This window comes from Canis aureus, chromosome 32, assembly GCF_053574225.1.
Source record: "Canis aureus isolate CA01 chromosome 32, VMU_Caureus_v.1.0, whole genome shotgun sequence".
NCBI lineage: Eukaryota > Metazoa > Chordata > Mammalia > Carnivora > Canidae > Canis > Canis aureus.
This window is the reverse complement of record NC_135642.1, coordinates 11,360,678-11,385,316: the sequence shown is the minus strand read 5'-3', so window position 1 is coordinate 11,385,316 and position 24,639 is coordinate 11,360,678. Positions and strand designations below refer to the sequence as shown.

The following is a 24,639-nucleotide window of genomic DNA, read 5'->3' as shown; positions in this document are numbered from 1 at the left end:
ACTTAATTTTTTTTTTTTTTTTTAAGTAGGCTCCACATCCAGCATGGAGCCCAACATGGGGCTTGAAATCACAACCCTGAGATCAAGACTTGAGTGAAAATCAAGAGTCAGATGCTTAACCAACTATGCCACTCAGGTCCCTCCCCACAAAACTTAATTTCTACAGCCTGAACCCCGTTTTATTTTTGCCTATTTATTAGTTGTCTATTTAAGTAATATCTGCATTGTATTTATTTTTGCATTTAAATATTTAATGTTTCTACCCTATTATATGTGTATTTATTCAGACATTTAACAAATATTTATTAAGCATCTTCTAGGTAGAAAGGGTAATGTAAGGATTCAGAAAAGAACTGGAGATGTTTCTAATTCTAGAAAGCCTCATTCTGACAGGAGTGAAGTGTCTAGAGCAGAGGTAATTCCTCACATGATCAAAGGCTATTTAGCACTTGCTATGCTCCAGGCACCACTGTAGGCACTGGTGATAGAGTCTTGAATAAACAAGACAAAGTTTTTAATTTTTTGGAGCCTACAGTATATAATTCCAGATTACATATGATAAGTTTTGTAAAAGAGGAATACCAAAGCACTCAAGAATACACCCATTGTTTGAAAAGAAAAGAATATATCCATTCAGGAAATTTTCAAGGAGGAGCTGGACCTTAGAGAAAAAATAGAAATGTGGTGGCTGAATAAAAGACCCCAGGGTTTACAGGGGAAGAGAGAGCACAGAGAGGGTGAAATTCTGATTCCCAATTCCAGTGTGTGTAGGGTTCCCCATTCCCCAGCTAAGCAATTCTCTGTAACACCACTTAAATGTCCTACAATTCCACACAATTCTGACACTATCTACCCAGAGACAGCATCAGATCCCACAGATGAGGGCACCGTTCTATAAGACTGTCTCCACTTCAGATGCCAATCTCAAGTCCAAATTGTTACCTGTACTTCTGACAAACTGGTTATAAATCAGAGTTTCCCATGATCCCCTCCTTGGGTTCAGTTAATTTGCTTAGCAACTCACAGAACTTAGAAACCCATTCACTCACTAGATTACTGATTGATTACAAAAGATATTAAAAGATAAGAATCAACAGCCAGATAAATTGCTACATGGGGCAAAAGAACTTCTGTCCTCTAGGAGTTTGGAGCTTGGCATGGTAGCAAGTAGAAGTGTTCTGGTTCACCAACCTGGAAATTCTCTGTACCCCTTCATTCTGGGCTTTAATGAAAGCTTCATTACATAGGCATGATTGATTAAATCATTGGCCATTGATGATTGATTCAAACTTTAGTCCCTCTCACTTCCTGGAGGTCAGAGGTGGGACCTCTAATCATAGGGTCAGTTCCAGCAACACCCCCCCCCCCCCTTAGGTGTTTTTCAAAAGTCACTATTAACCTTTATCACTCTCTCCACGTGGAAAATTCCAAGGGTTTTAGGAACTCTGTGCCAGAAATGAATCAGAGACCAAAAGTATATTTCTTATAAATCACAACATCATGGGGTCTTGAGGGTTTGAGCACACGAGCAATGTTTAGGGAATTGCAAGTCATCTATTGAAGAGTTGGCTGTGAAAAAATAAGTGGAGAGAAAGTTGTAGAAGTTTCTCCATAGAGCTACACAAGGCTTTTCAAGCTCAGTATTACTGATACACTGGGCTGGATAACTCTGTTGAACGAGCTGGTCTGGGCTTTGTAGGGTGTTCAGCAGCATCCTGGCCTCTGATTCATTAGATAACAGAAGGTAGTATAGGAAAGGAAAACTTTTCCCTTCATCCCTTATAGGTTCTTTGGATGGTCTAATAATTAAATTGACATAAAATAGCTTAACAGGAGAAAACCAAATTTAATTACATACATACAGTAGCTCCACAAAGAAATAAGAGGTTCTCAGGAGGCAATTGAGGTTCATATGCCATCCTGAGCTAAGGAGAAAAAGTCAAGGGCCTGAGACTTCAAAACAGGGAAGATGATTTATAGGAAGACGAGCAGAACAAATGTTTGCATGCAACCAGAAAATTTTTTTTTTTTTTTATATTTTTATTTATTTATTCATGATCGACAGAGAGGGAGGGAGAGAGAGAGAGGCAGAGACATAGGCAGAGGGAGAAGCAGGCTCCATGCACCGGGAGCCCGACGTGGGATTCGATCCCGGGTCTCCAGGATCGCGCCCTGGGCCAAAGGCAGGCGCTAAACCGCTGCACCACCCAGGGATCCCCGAAAAATTTTTTTCATGTAAAAAATAGATTACCTGTTTCTGATATATAAATTCTTTTAGGCAGTTAAAGGTGAGGTAAAAAAGCTTTTCTTGAGTTTGTTTGGCCTTAATTATCTTCAGTCAAAATAATTTATATGCTGAAGTGGGGCATTCTTGGATGGCCTACCCTGAACCTCAGCAGTAGCATGTCCCCAGTTATGACAAATAAAAATGTCTCCAGACAGGGCCAAATGTACCCTGGAAGACACAGTGGCCCCTCTTGAGGACCACCATGATAGAGGAAGACCAGACTGTAGGGACTCTTAACCACCCAAGTAAAAAGTACTGATTTTAATTGGACATAAAGGGCGCATCAGTATCAACCATGGGATTGAGATGTTTGGCTTGTGTGTCACATGGATGTTTGAAGATGTTGAGAGGGTGATAGAGAGGTCTCTAATGGAGAATTGGTAATCAGAGATTTGCTAGGTCATGGGAGGAAGATGGAGGGGGAAGGAAGATGGTATAAATATATTATTCACCTACCTTTTCCCAGTTGTTTCCAAGTCTTTTCCAACTATCTGTTCATTTTAATCTTCTGACTGTTGTGCTAATGGCTGAAATTTGCTCTCTGAGGGAAGATGCTATGGAATGTTATAAAACCAACTTCAATCATTTCTATGTTATCGGTGAAGTAGATTTCTTAAGGGACATTTCTGCCTTGGCGGGGGGGTGAAGGGTGAAAAGTGTACAATTATGTGGGTTGTTTTGGGACCATGGGATATTGGAGAGCAAGAGATTTAGTCCCCTCAGGGCTCCCTGGTGGTATTTCCAGACCGGTAAACATTGAAAAGATGTTCTTAAAAAAGCTTTCCAATTATAAATTCAGCCATCTTTGTAGAAAACTTGAGAAGGTCAACTCTGCATCCATCTTGTAGTATGCAGGGTGTATGTGTGTGTGTGTGTGTGTGTGTGTGTACATATGTGTGGTTCCTTTGTCCTGCCTTACAGCATTAGGACTTGAACTTACTGTGTGCTTCAGCATGGTGCCCTGTTTCAGAGTGGTGGTAAGCAGGAAATACGGAAACCTAGTGGTTTCCAAGCCCAGTACACTGGGCTGATACACTGTGGGATGTTGGGCAAACCATTTAACTTCCCTGTGCCCCTGCTTTAGATAATTGAGAGCAAGAAAACAAGATTCCATAAGACATTTAACTTTCAAAATAGGTTGTGGTCAGAGCGATTGAGTGTCCTGGCTAATTGGCTCTCCCTCAGTTAATCTCCATTTCTAGGTTATGATAAAATTGTGGAATGTGGTGGAGTCAACAGCCACTCAGCCTGACTGTGGTTTTACCACAGTCTGACCTTGAGCCTGGATATATGGATCCAAATTGTAGCCTTCAATAAGCCCTCTCAAATTCTTCCTGACACTCTGCTGGTGGGTTGCAAGGTGCAAGATGCCAAGAAGAAAAGAGAAGTCTTGAATAATCTAGTTGGTCAAAGCCAGCTTTTAGAAATAATTTTGCCACCTTGCTTAGGTAATTGATCTTTGGGCTTAAAAACGTCTTGATTTGTCTTATACATTGCTTTGGTTTAGCTCAATATATACTGATTAAGTGCTTCCTAAGTGCCAGGAACTAGGCAATAAACAGAAAACAAAAGGCATATGAAGCTCCTATCGTCATGGAGGTTATAGTCCAGTGGGAGGAGACAGACCATAAGCAAACAAATGTTTGTGTCTGTTTTTTGGTGATGATAGGTTATACAAAAAATAAATTATGGTAGAGAAGAAAGGGTGATGGGAAGGTTTTAATCTTTTAGATAGGGAGGCATTTCTGAAAAGGTGGAATTTGAACAGTGAATTGAAAGCAGTAGAAGAAATGTCCCAGGCAGAGGGGAGCAAAGATGCAAAGATCCTGAGAAGGAAGCCTGGTGTGTTCACAGAGCACAGAAGAGCCTTTGTTTGAAGCTCAGACTATGGCTATGAACAGTCTACAGAATGTTCTGTGGTGCTGGGATATAAGCCACGGTGTTCAACTATTTTGTATCCCTTTCTGTTTTTCTATTTCCTGCTCAGAAATGTGCCAAAAACCTGGTGCCTGCCCTATAGTTCACTGGGAAAAGCTGGGTTCTGGTTTGAGGCAGAACAACCAACTTAAAAGGAGAAGTTCAGAAAAAACTCTGAATGATATAGCTTTGTACCTACTGGGGTGGGAGCTCATACAAATGGACTAGGGTTGGAGAACTGATGAGTGGAAGAGATTCGAGAGTAGTGGTTATCATCTATGAATACCATTACCAGGACGCTGTGAGGCTTTGGAGGGTCCTCTTTGGCTCAGAGAGTCCAGAGAGGGTTGGCAATAAGTAACATATGGCTCGAAGTCCATGATGTTTAATTGCCTTGTAGACAGGGACCATGTTTTCACTTACTGGCACCTTTGACAGCATAGAGCCCAGTAAGAGCACAGTCCTAGGCAAATCATCAGCACATAATCATTGTTTATTGAATGAATATGTTGTAATTGCATTTCATGGAACTGGAAGTATCTTGGAGGAGCTTCAGGTCCTGGCCCTTGCTTATTAAAGTATGAGTTCATTTCAAGGTCAGTATGAAAAACATCTTTTAAATTTATCTCAGGATAGACTTAGTAGTCATAAACCAATCACTTTCCATAAACTGGACAGCAAAGGATATTGTCCTGAAGGAGATTTGTTACCAAAGCTGTAGTGGTCACAGGATTTTGGTCTTGTATTAACAATGACTTTTTGATGACCACATCCATAAAACATTTGCATGCTTGCCAAAATTGAGAAACATATTAGTGAACATGGTTTGCTCCTGTATTTGTGAAGCCTGTGAGAGCTCACTGTCTAGCAGAATATTTCAGCTGCCATTCTTGGGAGATGAGTATCTTATATTTCACATTTATCTATCTTTTTTGGAGGACTCTAAGTGAAGGATATTCCACAAAATCACTTGGAAAAAGTCTAAGGAAATACTAGCTTTTCTTTATTTTTCCTTATTCTTCTTGTTATCATTACATCATCATCATCATCATCATCACCATCACCATTGCTATTTTACTTCTTTTATTGTTTGTAGTGATCTTTAGTTATTTTTCTTCCCATTCTGTTAATGAGTACCCTTTGCCATAGGGTAAGTTAATGAATTGCTAGTTTTGTTTCAAAGGAGACTGGTAATTCAAATTTCATTGATAGGAATGATAATCCATTATAGTCATACAGAACTGATATGACAGTCCCACTGTTCTGCAAAATAGCATTGCACTTGTTTGCTATTGCCTGAAATCTCTTACTTACTTTGTGAGCCTGGGTACATCATTTAGCATCTCTGAACCCCATTTTCAACATTGGTAAAGTGGGGAAAAATAATAATTATGTCAGATATTTTTTTTAAAATTGACTGATATATGCATAGTTTCTAGTCTTTCAAGTCTCATGAACTGGAATCATTAGCTATAATTATAAATAGAACTGGAAAAAAACTGTAATAACTGAGATACAGTTTACCTACATCAATGAGCACACTCCTTAACTTTGTATAAATTAAAAGAACTCCTAGATAGACTAAGATCTTCAGAAATAGAATTGGTCTTCACATGTTTGGACCAGCGTAGGTAAAGCAGTTTGAACAATTTTGTTCCCTTTTAAACACTCCTTGTATCTGATATCCTGGTTACACATTTAGACTTCCCTTAGCATTATCGCTCACATTTTGATTTTCAAAAAGTCAGAATAAGCAGGAATGATCTGTACAACTGTGGTCAGAGAGTTGTACAGGAGATTTCACTCAGATGAGTGAAAATCTATGAGCCTCAGACCTTATATACCCTGGGTTGGTAATATTGAGTCATAGCAATTATTGTAGCCATTTTATAGAAGAGCACACTGACATGGAGAGGTAAAGTAACCTCTTAGCACAAGTTCACACATTTTATAAGTGGTATTCACACTCAGGTTGACTTGATGATATTGTTAATTTCCTGAAATACTACATTATACTGCCCATACCAAAGAAAACTGTAACCCCTCAAAAATTCTGAAGCAATACATTTAATTTTATTTTAAAATATGGATATAGTACCAAGTCATAAAATAATAGAGATTTAAAATAAAGCAGTGTATGTTTTATAGAATATCTCGGGGGGGGGGTATGGATATGGAGGTTGATTTAGACAAATCAAATAATATCAAGGTTTCTTAGACAAGGTTGTCTTTTATTACTTTAGGTAAGATTTGACAACCATGAGTCACAAGCAAAGAAGACTAAACAGTTCAGCTAAGCATTGTCACTTAATTGGATTATAATAAAATTTGATCACATTAAGATACATATGACTTCTGTTGTATTTGCTTGGTATTTGGCCATACTTTCATGGATATATGGTTATATTTAATATTAAAATGATTACCTTTAGTGTGGATTTTATAGTAAAAATAAAACTTGTCTTCTCCCATTGTTTAGTTCCCTAGTATTAAGAATTGGTCTTATTATGAATAGTTTTTTTCTGGTGCTATATTTTTTTTCATTGTTACCATCATTACCATGAATATAATCACACTCAGATGGACCCTAGGTCTTACAAGGAGAACAGGTTCTCTTGTTCTCGATCTTAATGCCCTGTGTTCAGTGCCCTAGCCTAATGCACCAAGTGTCCTGGCATTCTTCCCTGTTGGGGCATCTCTGATATTATGATGCAGGTCTCTTTTGTTCTTTTCAGATTATGAGTCAGTCCATGGATCTTGTTCAGAAAAACAGAGTCCCTATACCATATTGTGGTTAGTTCAAAAGAACTGAGTGACCAAGAACCTCTAGAAACTGAGGTTGCTTCAGGGGCAAGGTTAGGAGAAAAGTAGCTCATGACTTCTTATGAGGGTACAAGGTTGTCCCTATTGTACTGGCCTCAGGAAGGGGAGAGGGCTGAGTCAGAGTGCGTCCTGGACCATCACTCTGGGCAGATGTGGCAGGAAAATGGGAATAGACAAGATATCTTCTTGTTCCTTTTCGTTAAGTGTTCTGCCTCCCATTCTACTTCAATACCAGAACACAATGCAGTGGACAAGTTCCTACAGCAAAAGTTTAGGTTGAAGATGAATTTTAGGTGTAGTGGAGCATGAGAGGTGCTTCCTTGACTTCCACCAAACCCTTCTGCCAAAGATCTCTCCATCTGTTTTCTATTGCTGAAATTCTTTTAAACATATGTCTTTAATTGCACAATAAAAGATTAAAGGCTTGCAGTTGCAAATACGGTAAATGATGAATCCTTTGTTGAATTCAAAGAAGGGGTTAGAAAGGGGACTTTAGAAATATAGAAAAAATGCCTGACCTTCACAATTTTCCTTGGGCCAGCCCTGTCTATTTTTATCCTGCTGAGAACCTTTGTGTAACGTTTTTTTTTTTTTTTTTTTTTTTAATGGAATGATTCTTCATGCTGTGAAACTCTAATCACAAGTCATTACTAGACAGTGTTTTCCACACAGTGACTTATGTTGTCATCAGTGAATAAGTCTAGCACATTAGACTATAACCAGATTCTGTATTTTTTTAAAAGATTTTATTTATCCATTCATGTGAGACACACAGAGAGAGAGGCAGACATAGGCAGAGGGAGAAGCAGGCTCCATGCAGGGAGCCCGATCCGGGACTTGATCCCGGGACTCCAGGATCACGCCCTGGGCCAAAGGCAGGGGCCAAACCATTGAGCCACCCAGGGATCCTAACTAGATTCTTTTTAAAAGTCCTTGTTGGAGGATTTATGTTACCTCTGGTAGGTCACAGTGGTTTTTAATGTACCAGCTAAGTAAATCTAGCATGAGGGCAATTTGAGATCTTATCTAAAAAATTGAGACAAAAATGAAAGGGATCTTAGTCATTGGGGGAAAAGAGGAGCATTGTCTTGAATTTTATGAATGAGCTGCATATTTTGGATTGAACTTCACATTTTATTTGAGTGTTCACACATTCAGCAAATTTATACTCCAAAGCAGTCTATAGATTAAATGCAATTCCTATCAAAATACCAATGGCATTTTTCTAAATGCCTAGAACTAGAACAAATAATCTTAAGCTTTTTATGGAACCACAAAACCCTGAATAGCCCAAACAATCTTAAGAAAGAACAAAGGTGAAGGTATAATGCTCCTGGATTGCAAACTATACTACAAAGCTGTAGTAATCAAATCAGTGTGGTACTGGCACGAAAACAACACATAGATCAGTAGAACAGAAGCAAGGAAGCAAGAATATACACTGAGGAAAAGACAGTCTCTTCAATTAATGGTGCTGGGAAACTGGACAGCCATATGCAAAAGAATGAGACTGGACCTCTTTTTTATACTATACACAAAAATAAACTCGAAATGAATTGAGGACTTCAGTGGAATACCTGAAGCTATAAAACTTCTAGAAGGGATCCCTGGGTGGCGCAGCGGTTTGGCGCCTGCCTTTGGCCCAGGGCGCGATCCTGAAGACCCGGGATCGAATCCCACATTGGGCTCCCGGTGCATGGAGCCTGCTTCTCCCTCTGCCTATGTCTCTGCCTCTCTCTCTCTCTCTCCGTGTGACTATCATAAATAAATTAAAAAAAAATTAAAACTTCTAGAAGAAAACATAGGCAGTAAGTTCTCTGACATCAGTCTTAGTGATTTTTTTTTTTTTTTTTTTTTTGGTATCCATCTCCTCAGGTAAGGGCAACAGAAGCAAAAAACCAAAACAAAACAACAAAAAAAAACCCAAACCAAAAATCCAGGAGTATATCAGACTAAAAACTTTTGCAAGGTGTAAGAAACTGTCATCAAAATGAAAAACAACCTACTGAATGGGTGAAGATATTTGGAAATGATATATCTGATAAGGGGTTGATATTCAAAATATATAAAGAATTCCTACAATTCAGTATCACCCCCCCCCCCAATTTGATTAAGAAATGGGCAGAGGACCTGAATAAACATTTTCCCAAAGACACACAGATGGCCAACAGGCATGTGAGAAGGTGCTCAACATCATCAGGGAAATGCAAATCACAATGAGATACCACCTCAAACCTGTCAGAATGGCTGTCTTCAAAAAGACAAGAAATAATAAGTGTTGGTAAAGATGTGGAGAAAAGGGAATCCTTGTGCACTGTTGGTAGGAATATAAATTGGTATAGCCCCAGTGGAAAACAGTATGGAGGGTCCTCAAAAAATGAAAAGTAGAACTACGATTTGATCCAACAATTCCACTTATAGGTGTTTATTAGAAGAAAATGCAAACACTAATTTTAAAAGACATACACACCCCTATGTTTATCACAGCTTTATTCACAATAGCCAAGATATGGAAGCAACCTATTGTCTATTGATATAGATATGATATTGATATATGATATATACATACATATTGATATGTGAATAAAGTAGATGTAATATCTACGTTTTATAAATATATATATATATATATATATATATATATATATATATAATGAAATCTTGTCATCTGTGACAACATAGATGGACCTAGGTGGTATTATGCTAAATGAAAATTCAGACATAGGAAGACAAATGCCATATGATTTCACTTTTTGTGGAGTCTGAAAAAGCAAATGAACAAACAGAAACACTCTCAGGTACAGAGAACAAAATTGTGGTTGCCAGAGGGGAGAGGGTAAAGAGATGGACAAACTAGGTGAAGGAGATCAGGAGGTATAAACTTCCAGTTATAAAACAATAAGACATGGAGATAAAAAGTACAACATAGGGAATATAGTCAATAATATCATAACAACTTTGCATGGTGGTGACACATGGCAACTCGACTTTTTGTGATGAACATTTCCTAATGTATGTAAATATTGTCACTATGTTATACACCTGAAACTAATACAATATTGTCAGTCAATTACACCTTAATAAAACAAAAATACTCAGCATCCATTATGTTCTAGAAACTGTACTCAGAGCTGGATTTACAGTGGTAAACAAGAAAGATGTGGTTCCTCTTTACACAGAGCATGGTCTGGTGGCTAGGAGTAGAGCCAAAAGACTCCATGAGATCATCTGGTATAAACCTTCTTATTTTATAGATTGGAAAATGGAAGTACCCAAGAATGAAGGAAATTGCCCTTTATCACAGCTGGGTAGTGGCAGAGCAAGAACTGTAACTTGACTCTTGAAGCTTCCAGCCCAAATCTCTAGTTAAACTAACCAAGTGAGTTAGCATAGGCCCACGGGCGTTGTGGCAGCGATCCATCAGATAGTTCCCAATTGCTTGGAAGGGTCCCTGCCCTTCCTTAAGTCTCATGAATGCCCCAACAGTGACTTAAATATTGGGGTGAATTTTGTTCATGACATTTGAGTATGTTGGGGTATGATGAAGAAGCAGAGCCATGAATCATTATTCACTTTGGGAAAAAGTTGTCTTCTCCCCCTCCTTTCCTACTCTTCTCCCAGCTCTTTAGAGCATTTCTGGGCCTGCCTGAGCAGAGGAGTTTGGCCGACTACTGGATTCTTATTAAAGTGATAATTAAAAAGGTAAGAGGAAGGGAGCATGTCCCAATACCATTCAAAAGAGTCAGCACTTTCCCTGGATAATGAATTCTTTATACCCCGAGTTATTACTCAATGGAGGGGAACCTATAATGCAGTTGTGTCTGGAATCAATGAAGACATTCTCAACCGATGGATTTAGGGACCAACTTCTCACTTACAAAACTACCTTAGAGGAGAAAAGTAGGTGATGGTTTTGAATCATCACCCAATACAATCATATTGCATCTGTTACTGTTCTTTGCAAGGCTTTTGCAGACAATTTTAAGCCTCCTTTTAAGATTGCCTTCTAGAAAGGCCTGTATTCCTGGGGTTTTCCTGGGAAATAGTTTTAAGAGTTTATTGGGAGCTTTTAGATTTGCTTCATATAGCACTGGAAATGCATTTTAGTATGGAGGGTTGGGGGTTATTCCTGCAGGGTGCCCAAGGTTACCAAAAAGAAGTATCCTTCTTGGAGTCCACTCCAGCACATTCCACTAGTGGCCTTTGCCTGTATATGCATCCCACTCCTATGGGTGAGCCCAGAGTTCATGTCACCACTGGATGGCACTGTCTTTCCCCTCCTTTCTCTCCCACTGAAGGAAGCATACTCATATGAGTTTCCCAAACTCATCTGAGTTCTGAACCCTTTCTTTCAGTGATTTCCTATTAATAATTTGTGTAACTACTATTCTGTAGAAACAGACTTGAGACAGTGACAGATAGACACAAAGCGGGGCGATGTGATGTTGTAGGACTAGCTTTGCAGTAGTTCGGTTTATCAAAACGAAATATGTAATTTATAAAATTCTGCATATTATTTTTTAATGTCAGTCCACCTGGAGTTGGTACAGAGCTCGCAAGTGAATGGAGGTGTTAGGTCTATCCCCTTTAGTTCTGTGGATGCAGAAACAATGGTAAGCCCACTATGTTGAGTCCAGTGTCTACTACCACCCCAGGGTCTTTGCCCCACAGAGGATGTGCCTCACATCAGTAGGGCTTCCTCACACCTTTGTGTTCATGCATGCCTCATTTCCCAACAGCAAGAGGGGAAAAGCAGGCAAAAAGATAGTCACTCAATTAGTTAGCCATGCTGGGAAACTTATCTGTTTCAGGAATTGGTTCCTCTCAAGCAAGGGTGGCAGATACATGGTCCAGCTTGCAGAATAAAGCATTTCCCAGTACTATCACTAATATTCAGTGTGTGCTATTTCCAGCTTGTCATTTGTCCACTGGCTTGCGAAACTACCATAGAAGAGAGCAAAAACATTTCTACTCCCTTGGGCCATTTCCTCCTGACATTCTTTGCTGATTACCTCGGAAGCAGTGGTGATCACTTCATTGCATGGTCAACACATCAGCCGATGGCACATTGTCTCACCAGAAACCGGCCAGTCCCGGCTGGTCCCAGCAACAAGCCTGAGGGTGAAGTTTGGGGATACAAGGTCCTGGCCTGGCTCCCAGCTAGGCTTAACAAAGCACATTTTGGAGGCATGATGATCGGGAGGTGTTATGATGGGGTGAACTGGTGGAATTATAAATATTTAAGTCCATTCCCCAGCCTGTGGAAGGAATGAATCTAAGCCAGTCCAGACTGACAAAAAACAGAGATATTATTGGTGGTCCTTTGAAAAGGAGACTCTGGGGGCACTTGGGTGGCTCAGTAAATTGAGTGTTCAACACTTGATTTCAGCTCAGGTCTTAATCTCAGGGTCCAGAGTTCAAGTCTTGCATTTATTTTTTTCTAAATTAAAAAAAGAAAAACGAAAAAGAAACAGGAGATTCTATGGTTACCTTCCTCCCATTTTGGTAGCTACACGCTTAGATAAGTATGTAGTGGTAATGAAAAACTAAGGTTTGCCATTCTCCATAGAATTTTCTTTAAGGTCCATTAAATTAATCCTTTATATATTAATGATTAACATACATATATATATATCATTACATACTAGTAATAGTATGGGATATATACATCATATGATATATATATAGATATGATATGTGTATATATAGATATGATAGATATAAGAAGTATATATCCCTTACCATATATATCATATATAGGATATGTATCATATCTTGTGTGTGTTGGGGGAATATAAAAATGTGTTACAGTCTGGAGCATCTAGGTGGCTGAGTGGTTGAGCATCTGCTTTTGGCTCAGGTCGTGATCCCAGTGCCCTGGGATTGAGTCCTGCATTAGGTTCCCTGTGGGGATCCTCCTTCTCCCTCTGCCTGTGTCTCTGCCTCTCTCTCTGTGTCTCTCACGAATAGATAAATAAAATCTTTTAAAAAATGTGTAAGAGTCTGCATCTAAAGAGATTTTAATCTATTTAAAAATATAAGACATGTGCAAGATTACATGTGATAAGAACCACGTGAGTCTGGATCATGAACTAGGGTTATCATGGAAAGTACTATGAAGGAGGTACATCTTCATCTGGGCATTAAAATACAACAACTACTACTACAACTTTTTAACATTTGTTGAACACTTACCAAATTCCTGGTATGGTTCTAAATACCTTTACATCCTTCTCCTAGTGCTTTTTACATGTTTACTCATCACATTAACACTATAAGACAGAGGAGGAAACAGGCATAGGGAGTTGAATAAACTTGCCCAAAATCACATAGTTAGTGGTGGAGCTGAATTTAAATCAAATGCAGACTGCAAAGCCCCTGCTTCTGTGTGCCAAACATACTGGCTCTGATGGAAGGATTTAGATACTTGCACAGAAGGGCACAGGCATTCCTGATGAGGGGACCTGGGTCAGCAAAGGAGTGGAAGCATTAAGTTTAAGTGGAAAAGGCCTGGCTGGTGGGTGCTTGGTGCAATGATTGGCACAATGCCTGAATGGAGTAAGTGCTTGATAAATGTTTGTTGAATTATTGACTGAATGCTTAGGGAGAGAAAATGCTGGAGAAGTAGGCTGTTATCAGATTGTGTAGGGTTTTGAATTACAGTCTAAGTGGTTTAAACTTAGTACAGTGGATAATATCTTCTCTAGAATGCTTAAATTTCTGGAGGGGGCAGCTTACTAGTCCATAAACGTGTCATTCTAATCTGTATGTTCTCTTCTTCAGTGCTTTCTATAGAATTGCTAGGGAAAAAACTGAAACCATGCTAGTGAAGCCTGTTACCAAATCATGCTGTCAAGTTTTGTTGAGTCTTCACCGTAAAAGTTAGGCTTGGGCTTGTTATGCTCATATTCCCTTCTAAATACACATGAATGAGTGAGTGGTTGGGAAGCCAATTACATATGTTGTGAGCCCACCTTCCTTGGCTAGAGATGACTGGACTTCTGGGGGCATTGTGACAAGAAAATGTACTCTCTTTGGGAATACCAAGAATATGAAGTGTTTGGCAGGAGGGGCAAGAACTGAAGGGTCATGCTGGAGAGAAGAGCCAAAAAGGACACAGCAAGAAGAAGAAGGGAGAAGAAAAAAGTAAGCAGAAAGCATGATGTAGAGAGAAATTACTTTATGTGTATCTTGAGCCTAAGTCTTTTGATCTCAAATTCAGTTCTGAATACTTCCTGAGATTCTCCAAAAAAATTAAAAATCTTGTCACTCCTTGTGAGTATACATTGTTTTTGACTTTTTAGCTGCATTTTGTGTCATTGCTCCTTCATTCCTTTTTGAAACTCTTTCCACTGAAGTGCCCTATCCATCTCTTCCTCCTTCTACCACTGCCTTCTCTTCTTCTTTTTTTTTTTTTTTAAAGATTTTATTTATTTATTCATGAGAGACACATAGAGAGAGGCAGAAACATAGGCAGAGGGAGAAGCAGGCTTCTCACAGGGAGCCCGATATGGGAGTCCATCCCGGAACTCCGGGATCACGCCCTGAGCCAAAGGCAGACGCTCAACCACTGAGCCACCCAGGTTCCCCACTGCCTTCTCTTCTTAAGCTCTTCTTCCTCTACGCTCAAGGCTTGCTGTGTCATTTTATCTATCTTCAGGCTTTGCACTTATATCACTTTGCATATGGTACCCCAAAGTAAGTAACACAATGTGGTATCTGTTCTGAGTTTTCAAGAAGCTCCTATTTCCAACTGTTTGCCCAAATGGTTAACGCTCACCTAATTAGAGAAGGCTCCATGCAGTTCCATGGTTATCTTGCTTAGAGTATCTGGGTTTCCCCCCAGTGACTTTGGAATGGGTCTGATTCCCTATCCGGAACAAGATACAGCTTGCAAGAGCTTATGTAGAATTGTTTATGTCAAGGTCCCTGGATTTCTGTAGCACACCTAGCTCAATGGAGGAGGAGACTGAGGGTCTCAAGACACCTAGGTGTGGCTTGCCTCTTCCTCCACCACATCATTCAGTTAATGAATCTCTCTTGAATACCTGTTATATACCAGGCTGGCAATGCTGTTAAAGACAAATAAGTCACAGGTGTTAGATTCAAGGAATTATGACTTAGTACTAAACTGCTTTTAAAGTCCAATCAGGATAGCATTTTATAATTTTTAGCATGAGCTACAGACCAATGGATTTAGGTATCTATTAATACTCTACACATGGTAAGGTCAACTTTATGGAGAGGTTAAACAAGGAACTCCCCTGATAGAGAGAGGATGTATATCATTGATGAAAAACCCTTTCCCCAAAAGTGTCTCCTTTCACCCCCAAGTTCTCAAAATATTTTTCACTTTCCATTTCAGACAATAAAGATGTCTAATTGTACAGGTTTTTTTTTTTTTTTTTTTTGTTTTGGAGTGGTAAACTCATTAAGCATATTAAAATGACAGATCAAACCACTGCATCAGTTTAATTTCACTGTGAAGCTCTAGGACTTTCCTTTTTGAGTCTGGAGCAGTTTTCTTCTTTTTTTAATTCCTATCCTGTGGTTCTACTTCCCTTAGGCTCCTACTTTATTTCTTTTTAAAATTTTGTTTAATTTTAAAAAATTTTTTAGAGAGAGAAAGAGGGGGGAGGGGCAAGGGACGAGAGAAAGAGACTCCTCAAGCAGACTGTCTGCCCAGCATGGAGCTTGACATGCAGCTTAATCTTACAATGCTGAGATCATGACCTGAGCCAAGATCAAGAGTTACATGCTTTGACTGACTGACCACCCAGATGCCTCTAGGCTGGCATACTTTCTGCTATGTAAGAGAACAAATGCTAGGGGTAGTGGATGGGCTTCCTGAATTCGCAGTGGAAGGAGAGAGAGTGTGGACTCCGTCACAGAGACATAAGAGCCATGGTAGTCTCTAGCAGTGAGGTGGGTGCTGCGTAGGTGCTGAGAACAGCTGAGGGTGAAAGGGTTGGGAACAATATCAAGGGCCGAACAATGTCTGGGGAAAGTGGAATTTGTCACCTAATCATTTCTGTACAAACGGGTAAACAGGTAGCTGGATGGTGTGTGTGTGTGTGTGTGTGTGTGTGAGAGAGTGAGAGAGAGAGAGAGAGAAATCACTAGTTAGCTAGTAGAAAAGGTATAAGATGTCTGATCACTGCTCATCTATTTGTCCTAGCCCCAAAGAATGACTAATGATGGACATTTCAAGCTAGAAAAGAGGGGAGCTTGTTGACTTGCCCTGCTGGGTGAGATGTGATTTTAGAATACTTACAACTTTGCAGCTCCCTCAAAATACTCCTTGAAGCGTTCTGAAGTGTGAGGCTACCTGAATGTTCTCCAGATTGAAAATGGAGAGGATCATGTTGGACCATTTCAAATGTCTTGGACATAGCCCCAATTAGCCCTCTAAGACATTGCCCGAGGCCAGTACATTGTAGTAATACCAGCAGAATAACAGCTACCATATGGCAGGCCGACTCCATCGTATCCTGCACTCTTTTGCTTACATGACTTCCCTTTAATCTTTTCGATTAGCACATGAAGTATTACTAACTCTGATTTATGGATGAAGAAACTGAGGCTCAGAGTGAGTAAGTAACCTGACTGAAATCTAAAATCAGGAATTTCTGATATAATGCATTTCTATTATACAATGTCTTGATTCTTTCATGACCTATGATTTCACTTAAGTGAATGAATTTCTGATAAGGTTCTCTATTCTGTCTTAGTGAAAAAAGGTCACAGGGCCACAAGGTCTTGGACTGATTGCTCCAATATGACGCAGAACAGAGGCCTCATTTCCACATTGCCAGCCCTCCTTGTATGCTAGCTTGCTACAGCTGGCTCTGTGATGCAATGTCCATCTTCTTACTCTCCTTATAACTTGGTGATATCAATAGCAGGGCAGCAAAACATCTGTCCTTTGAAGACCACAAGGGAAGCTACTGTCTTCTCTGTGATAGTGTTAAGTGGCAGTGGAGAGAGATAGGAGCCGTCCCGCCCTGGGGAATCATGATGTTATTTCATTGTATTTGGTGTAGAAGCTGTCGGTTTGGTTACTCTCTGGTTCCCAGCTAACTTTTTAATAAAGAATTTATCTTTTTGTACAGAGCTTGCATATATTTCAAGTTCCTGAATCTGCACACTTAGCTGATACACTGAAAATTATCAGCTTACATAAAATAGCAAAAATCAAAATGTTTAAATTCCCAGTGCTGCTGTTTATTCTAGTATGATAGATTTTACTTCCCTTTGGGCTAGACGTCTGGAAAATCATTCTTACTATACAATAGGAGTAGTGCCAACAACAATGATAAAATCCCTCTGGTCCATCCTTCCATGTCTGTGTCCATGGTTAGTTCTTGCATCCAAACTCTGAAGCTGTCACTCTACAGACATTGAGCCCTCGAGCCTCTGTTCTTCAGCTTTGCATACTGCCTCCTCCTTAGTTTTCCCATGGTACTTTATATTGGTACAAATGATATATTAATAATCCATCTCCTCAATTGCATTCTAAGCTTTGTGTCAGTTAGGGGCTCACTGCAAATAGAATTTTACTCATGTGGTTTAACCGAAGAAATCTTAGTGAAGAGACTATGCAGAGTAATTGAAGGCAGGTTTAAAGAAGTTTGAGATACTCAGGCACTAAAAAATCTGAGAAGCCATTGGCATCTCTGGGCCAAGAGGAGTAAGGGGAGAAATAGTGTTCCTGAAATTCAGAGCAGACTGGAGTCATAGAAGATGAACTGCCAGACAGGAGCTATAATAGTGAAGAAAAGTGATCATAGCCATCCCTCAGAGAGGAAATAAGGAGAGAGCAGGAGGTGAAATGCCCCAAACTTTCTCCTGCCCTTTCTTTCCTTTTTTTTCTTCTTAAGATATTATTTATTTATTCATGAGAGACACACAGAGAGAGGCAGAGACACCAGCAGAGGGAGAAGCAGGCTCCCTGCGGGAAGCCCAATGCGAGACTTGATCCCAGGATTCCGGGATCCAAAGGCAGATGCTTAACCACCCATGTGTCCCTCTTCTGCCCTTTCTAACCTCCCACAAGGTTAGAAACCTCCCTCTCACACAGTGAGAGCCATGGACAACCAGAGACAAGGGTGCCTAGCCACACAGTAGGAGTTATATTTCTGGAGTACAGAGTAGGGCAAAAAGGTGACAGGATAGATCTGAGTATGAGGGAGTAGCAAATGGAGGAAAACCAGTATAATATCTAAGTACTCAATGGATTGTATAGGGCTCAGCACTGAGTAGAAAGTTAACAGGTTAAAAAACTTTAAGATTTTATTTATTTATTTATTTATTTATTTATTTATTTATTTATTTATTTATTTGTTTGTTTGTTTATTTATTTATTTGAGAGAGAGAGAGAGAGAGAAAGAAAGAGAGAGGGGAAGAGCAGAGGGAGAGGGACAAGCAGACTCCATGGGAAGTGTGGAGCTTGACATGGGGCTTGATCCCACAACTCTGAGATCATGACCTGAGCTGAAATCAAGAGTTGAATGCTTAACTAATGGAGCCACCTAGGTGCCCCAACAGGTGTTTTTTAAATGGCACAGAACTGGAAGAGATCTCAGAGCTCAGTGGGTTCAGATCCTTGGCTTTATTGCTGAAGATATTGGAATTGAGAGATGTGGAGGTGACGTACTCAAGGCCATGTTAACAGCTAGTGGCTAAATGAGGATCCCGGAGAAGGCATCTGGGTTCCATGGCAAGTGCTACGTCCACACCACCACCAGCTCTGGGTGAGCATAGTTGATCTTTTTCTCTCAGCTCATTCCTCCACTCCTCATTATTATTCATATCAGTCTTTCAGTTCTTTTGCCTCCTTCACCTTACTTCCACACCTGGAACAGCTTTCCTTTCCTTCCTCTTCTCCGTCACACATATTACCAAGCACCTATTATACACTGGATAATGCACTCAGTCCAGAATTTCCAAATGTGAGTAAGATCGTGTCAGTGTCTGTGCCCTTTCTGCAGCCACTCCTTAGTACTGGCTATTCCTTATCCTTGGAATGTAATTCATCTCTGTGACTCTCCTGGCCAGCTCTTGTCCAACAGTCACAGTTCAGCTCTTGTGCCGCTTTTTCTGAGAGACAGCCCAGACTCCCTCTTTCTGGCACTTAACTCATTGTACATGTTGTGCTCCTCTACTTAAAGATGAGCACTCATATTCCAGCATGATTCCTATCACACAGTAGGTCTTAATAAATGCTTGATGAGCAATTGAACAAAGAGTATTAAGGACTGGATCTTCATTTGAGGCTGCTTGCTTTCCCCTCTATCCTGCCACAGTAACTCCCAGCCACTCTCAGAAGGTCAACACATTTTACTCTTGGAGATGTTATTACTGTTGGTGGAACACCTATGACTTGCCAAAAGCTAGTTTAATTCCCATTTGATAGGTGAGGAAACTGAGTCACAGAGTAAAGACTTGCCCAAGGTCACATTCCTAGCAGATTTGTGCTGGAATTTGACCCCAAGACTGCCTGATTCTAAGTGTATGAGAGCTATGCTTATAAGAATATATTCACTACTTATGAAATCGAGATGTTTAGTTAAAATGCTACATAAAGGACATCTTCTCCAACATTTTCTTCCTCACATTCATCTCTTCTGCTGTAAATGTAAATGTAATCATTACCCTTTATTTTTATGACACTTAAAAGGTAAAGAGAGTAAAATCGTGTTTTATATTTTCTGAAATCACCTTTGGTACTTTATATGTGTATAGTGAACAGATTTTATCATCCTGTGACATTGTAAAGAGATTGAAATCTCCATTTCTGTAAGAAGGCCAAATTGAGCTTGGTATAGTTAAGCAATTCAGTCAAGTTGTCACAATGAATGGTGGCATAATTTTGACCACAACTGGGAGAAAATGGGAAGCACAATTTATGTCTTGACCTACTTATTTCAGTATCAGGCCTTTCTGCACCGTAAACATTGAATTATGATCTAATAAAGCTGTGGTCCATCCTAAGACAAACTGCATTTTTAAAGTGTACCTTTAAGATTGAAAAAACTCTAGAGCTAAAAAATGTTGAGTCACAGTGGTAGAATGGCAGATAATCCCATTAGTAATTTGGGCAGCAACCAGTTGTTTATACTGAGAGTGAAAAAAACAGGCTCATCTAAGGATAAGACCTCAGCTTCCCCTGTGCTCTGAATTCTTCGCATCCAATGGGGTGTTGATGCCAGGTTCCACCCTGGATTGTCAATTTTTCTTTATATATACAAGAGCTCTGACATGACAACCAAAGTAAAGTGAGGGCTATCCAAGACCTAGCAAAGACACCTGGACTGACAAACTTGGAGGGGATGAGAAGCATGGTTTCGTAGAAGGAAAACTGTGGTAAAAGTATAACTTAAAGAGTCTGATCCCAAGAGTGACTCATATTTTATGTGGAAGACAAGCCCAGAGATAAGGAATTTGATAAAAACTTGTTCTGGTAAGTCCAGAAACTGTAGTGGGTTATATATTATTCCAGTAAAGACAACGAAACTTTTCAGGTCTTCAAATGTATATATCCAATAGGGACAGAGAGAGAGGGAGAGAAAGGGAGAGAGAAGAAAGAGCTGTGCTGATCAGTATCTTTCTGGTCTCTCCCCTGAAGTGTTGATCACTGCTGTCATTTCGATGGGTCTGACAGCTGACCCTGTTAGGCACGTGTGTGCTCAGCAGGTTCTTAACAAGGATGATGCCTCCATGAATACTGATGGAGGGGGCTCTGGCGTCTTTCCTGGAGTAGCAGACACTCAGGCATGATTGCTGCCTGGGGAGGACAGGGGAGTCTGAACTACCTGTGCTGAGGGGGCTGAACAGGGGAGGTTTATAGGCAGGTGTTGGGCACCCATGTGTGTTTGCTCCACGCGTGTGTATATATCTGTGTGCCAGGGCACGTGGGCATATGTATCTTTTTCTTTTGTCGCTTAACCTATTCTTCCCCCACCCTTAATATATTTAATGGTCTCCTGCATGAATTCTAACTCTGGGATTGTTACAAGCACTGATCTTATTTTTTTTTACTTCATCTGCACTTAGATCATTGGGTACTAGAATATACTAAAGATTGGGGCGATGGTGTTTTTCACATACCCAGCTTGGTCACTGTCTAAATTCCTTTTGGTGCTTGTTCTTCACTTACTTGCATTTTCCCTGTCATTTTATTCATTGTTTCAGCATCTGGCAACTAACTGCAGGTTGGAAAATACTTTTGCTATATATACTAAGAAGAAAGTGGTAACTTTGCTTTTGCTATTTTCACATTTCAGTGATGTTTCTTCATGTTTGCATGGCAGTGATCTTATCTGTAGACTCTGTCAGTTATCCCTAGAAATGTGGGCGGAGCAAAGATCTGTGGGCTAGGAGCCTATTTGTAACACTGCCCACCCTTATATCATACTCTAGTTTTTTAGATTCCTGGGACAGAAATAGAATTCTTTGCTCCATAAAAAGAGGCTAAAACTCTCAGAGTGCTGTTTCTTGATTTAGGAGTTTAGAGGTAGATTCTAAGATATTCTCTTAACCAACAAATGAAACATGCTTTGGTAAAGATACACATACCCATGTGAAAAACAGTTTTCAAAATTTGAAATCATAAACTAAACCTTTCTTTTTTCATGTGTACAAATATCTTAATTTTTCTCTTCCCTTAAATAGTAACTCGGATGGCTATTGATTTCTAGGTTGAGAACTGCCATGCACAAATATGTTGCAATCTCAAATTTAAGGAAGAAAATCCATCTCCCCAACAAGAATATGGTTTAAACATTTTTAGCCAACCTGATGTAGAATCTTATACATGGAACAAAAAAGAGTAATTCATATTTATGATATTATATTCATTAATTTTGTAACACAAACATTTAAGACATCATATTACAAAAATCACATTTTAGTTTGAAATATCACTTTCTTGATTTCTTGTTTTCTTAAATAGTTCATATTTCCATTATGAACTAAACTGAAGTATAAAGTGTGAGGCTTTTTCATAAGACTTATTCAACTCTCATATTCCAATGCAACAAATATTTATGAAATAGTGGATTTTGGCATCGCCACTTGTGATGTAGTGTCCTTTGCTGAGGACATGAATGTTGTGCTTATAACCCAGCCTGCTGCTAGTGTCATGAGAGTTCTCTTGCAGAGGAGTTGCTATGACCACAGAAGAGTTTCTTTGCCTTTACTGGCAGTGGTAAGGAGGATCTGCTCAGATGCAATAGGTCATCCTGTGACCTAGGAGTGATAATTTGACACACAGAGACACCCTCTCAGTTTGGAAGGAAAACTTCTTTGGATTATCCTTAGATTATTAGAAAACAGTCTTTCAGGGAATGGGTAACCACGTTCATTCATTTGTTCAACAAACTCAAATGAACACATTAATGTAGAAGGCACTTAGGAATAGACAGATGAACCAGATGGTCATTTTCTCCTGTTGCTATGGAGCTGACATTCTATAGGGAAAACAGACTTTAACATAAAGACCTAAACATTTAATCATTACATTCTAATTATCATTATTTTGCAGGTAGAACAATAGGGTACTGTGAGAAAATATAACAGGGACGCTTAATTTGGACATCTAAAAAAGTGACATTTAGGTGGAACTGATGAACAAAAAGAAATTAGCCCAGTGAAAGTGGTGGGCTCGGAGTGGGAGGAAAGTTGTGATTCAGGTGAAGCTATAGCATGTGTTAAGATCCCAAGGCAGGCAGGTGTGGTCAGGAACATAAAAGGACAAAATAGAGCTTAGTGGGTTCCATCAGGCTGAAGGAGGGTTGCTGGTTATGGTCCTGAGTTTAACTTTAGTCTAAGAACAATGCAAAGGTTTTGAGCAAGGGCACAAAACAATGAGACAGGTATGTATTCCAAGAAGAGGGACTGCCTTCTGGAAATAAGTGGGTTGAAAGATGGTGAAGAATCTGGGGAATGTGAGAATAAGGCAATTTCCACAGCAGGAACTAGGAAAGGTGGTTGTGGTTTCTGTGTGATTTGATCCTTTATGTGTCTACTTCCTTTGGGGTGCTCATTCAGGATTAAGCGGTGCTATCGAGTCTGTGCATTCATGGGTGGTTTCTCAGTGTTTAGGTGAAGGCGTGAAAGGTTTGGCTCCCAATCCCCTGAGCCAACTACATCTCTCTCATTTGGGATGTATTTCAGGATAGTATGTATAATGCTACATATTTCCTTAGACCTTAGCACCCTGCAGAATTTAAGGCAGCAAGTTCTATGAGCTCTGGCTTTTGTAATAGGCAGTGAAGTTTTGATTATTTAAAAGCCATCTGGCTGCCAACATTCTTACTCTGATTATTTTGACGGTTAGCATGCCATGCTATTTGAAATGCCCTGTTATGCAATAGCAGGGTGACTAAATGAGGCAGGATTCCCCACGCAAAGGGAATCTCCCAGCTTCCTGATGAACATCCTAAATGTGAATTTCAGGATCAGATGCACCCAGACTCTGCAAATCAGGTGCCCTGTCTTCCTGCCAGAGCTCTGGGTGCTGCTGCTAATGATGTGAGCCACGCAGCTCTGCAGCTACTGAGATGCAGCTTCCTAAAGATGGAGCCAGCCTACGTGGGCAAGTCTTCTTCCTTAGTTGCTTGTTATGCTGCATTGGGTTTCTGAGCTTTTGGGAGGCTGGAAGAAACATAACAGAATGGGAAGACGGCAAGCTTTGAAGATAGGTACATCTTGATTGTGCCGTGGGGAGCTCTGTAACCTCCCGCACCTTGGTTAGCCTCTCAGAGCCCGACTTCCCTCACCTCTGAAAAGGGGCGTATTTAATATTAGCCTCTTGGGATTCCTGCGAGGACAAGCTGTCATGGTAGAGGCAAAGTGCCCCATGCAGGGCCTCCCACACTGCAGGCTTCTGGTAACTGTGTTTCCTTCCCTATGTGAACTGTGTAATAAGTAGCTTGCTTGATGTCACTCAGGGGCCCCTGTTCTGTGGTAATGGGATCAACCTGCATCCTCATATTTTGTAGCTGACTTGTGGGTATTTCACTAATGTGTGCTATACCTTCTTTCTGAGGGCACAGATCATTGAATTTTCAGTTGGAGGATGAAGCAGATAAGCCCATAAACTCTGAATATATGACTCTAATTTGTAGACTGTCAGGAACCTAAGATAGCCAGTCTGGCATTTGGTCTCTAACAAATGCATGAAAAGATGCTGTGGTGCTCTCAAATAGTGAAGAGGGCGGATCCTTCATCTACACATTTATTGGGATCTCTTTAGAACCCTTGATGACCATCTACCACATTTTCAGGTTAATAGGTCCATGAATGTCCTAATGACATTCAAAGAAATACTTTTCTTTCAGATCTGAACTTACCTTTTCACTAACCTCGCATCATTCTTCTTGGATCTGATATTTTCTTGGATTAGGGGATACATTCTTAGTTACCCCTGCTCTCATTTTAGGCAGGTGAGCTATAGTGAAAAAGGTCCTGGGCTCGGGGAGTTGGCTGAGAATCTCATTTCTGCTACTTGTCATTTGGATAGCCACAATTTCTTTGAGACCCAGTTTTCTCACATGTGGAATGGTGATCATTCTACTTACCCGGCCGGCCCCCTTTCCTTATTGGCTGTG

General features: G+C 40.0%; 1 long non-coding RNA gene across 4 annotated transcripts in view; it reads left to right on the top strand.

Moving 5' to 3' along the window:
- LOC144302980 (uncharacterized) overlaps positions 1–24,639 on the top strand; it is a 145,483-nt gene that overhangs the window by 74,377 nt on the left and 46,467 nt on the right. The window contains exons 5-6 of one of the 4 annotated variants that reach the window (XR_013370019.1): positions 30–136; positions 6,448–6,537. The exons of 1 other annotated variant lie outside the window; for it this stretch is intronic. This is a non-coding gene — a long non-coding RNA (uncharacterized LOC144302980). Of the gene's footprint in view, positions 1–29; positions 218–6,447; positions 6,538–24,639 lie in introns of those variants that run through there. 2 more of the 4 variants (XR_013370023.1, XR_013370018.1) reach the window with 2 other exon arrangements.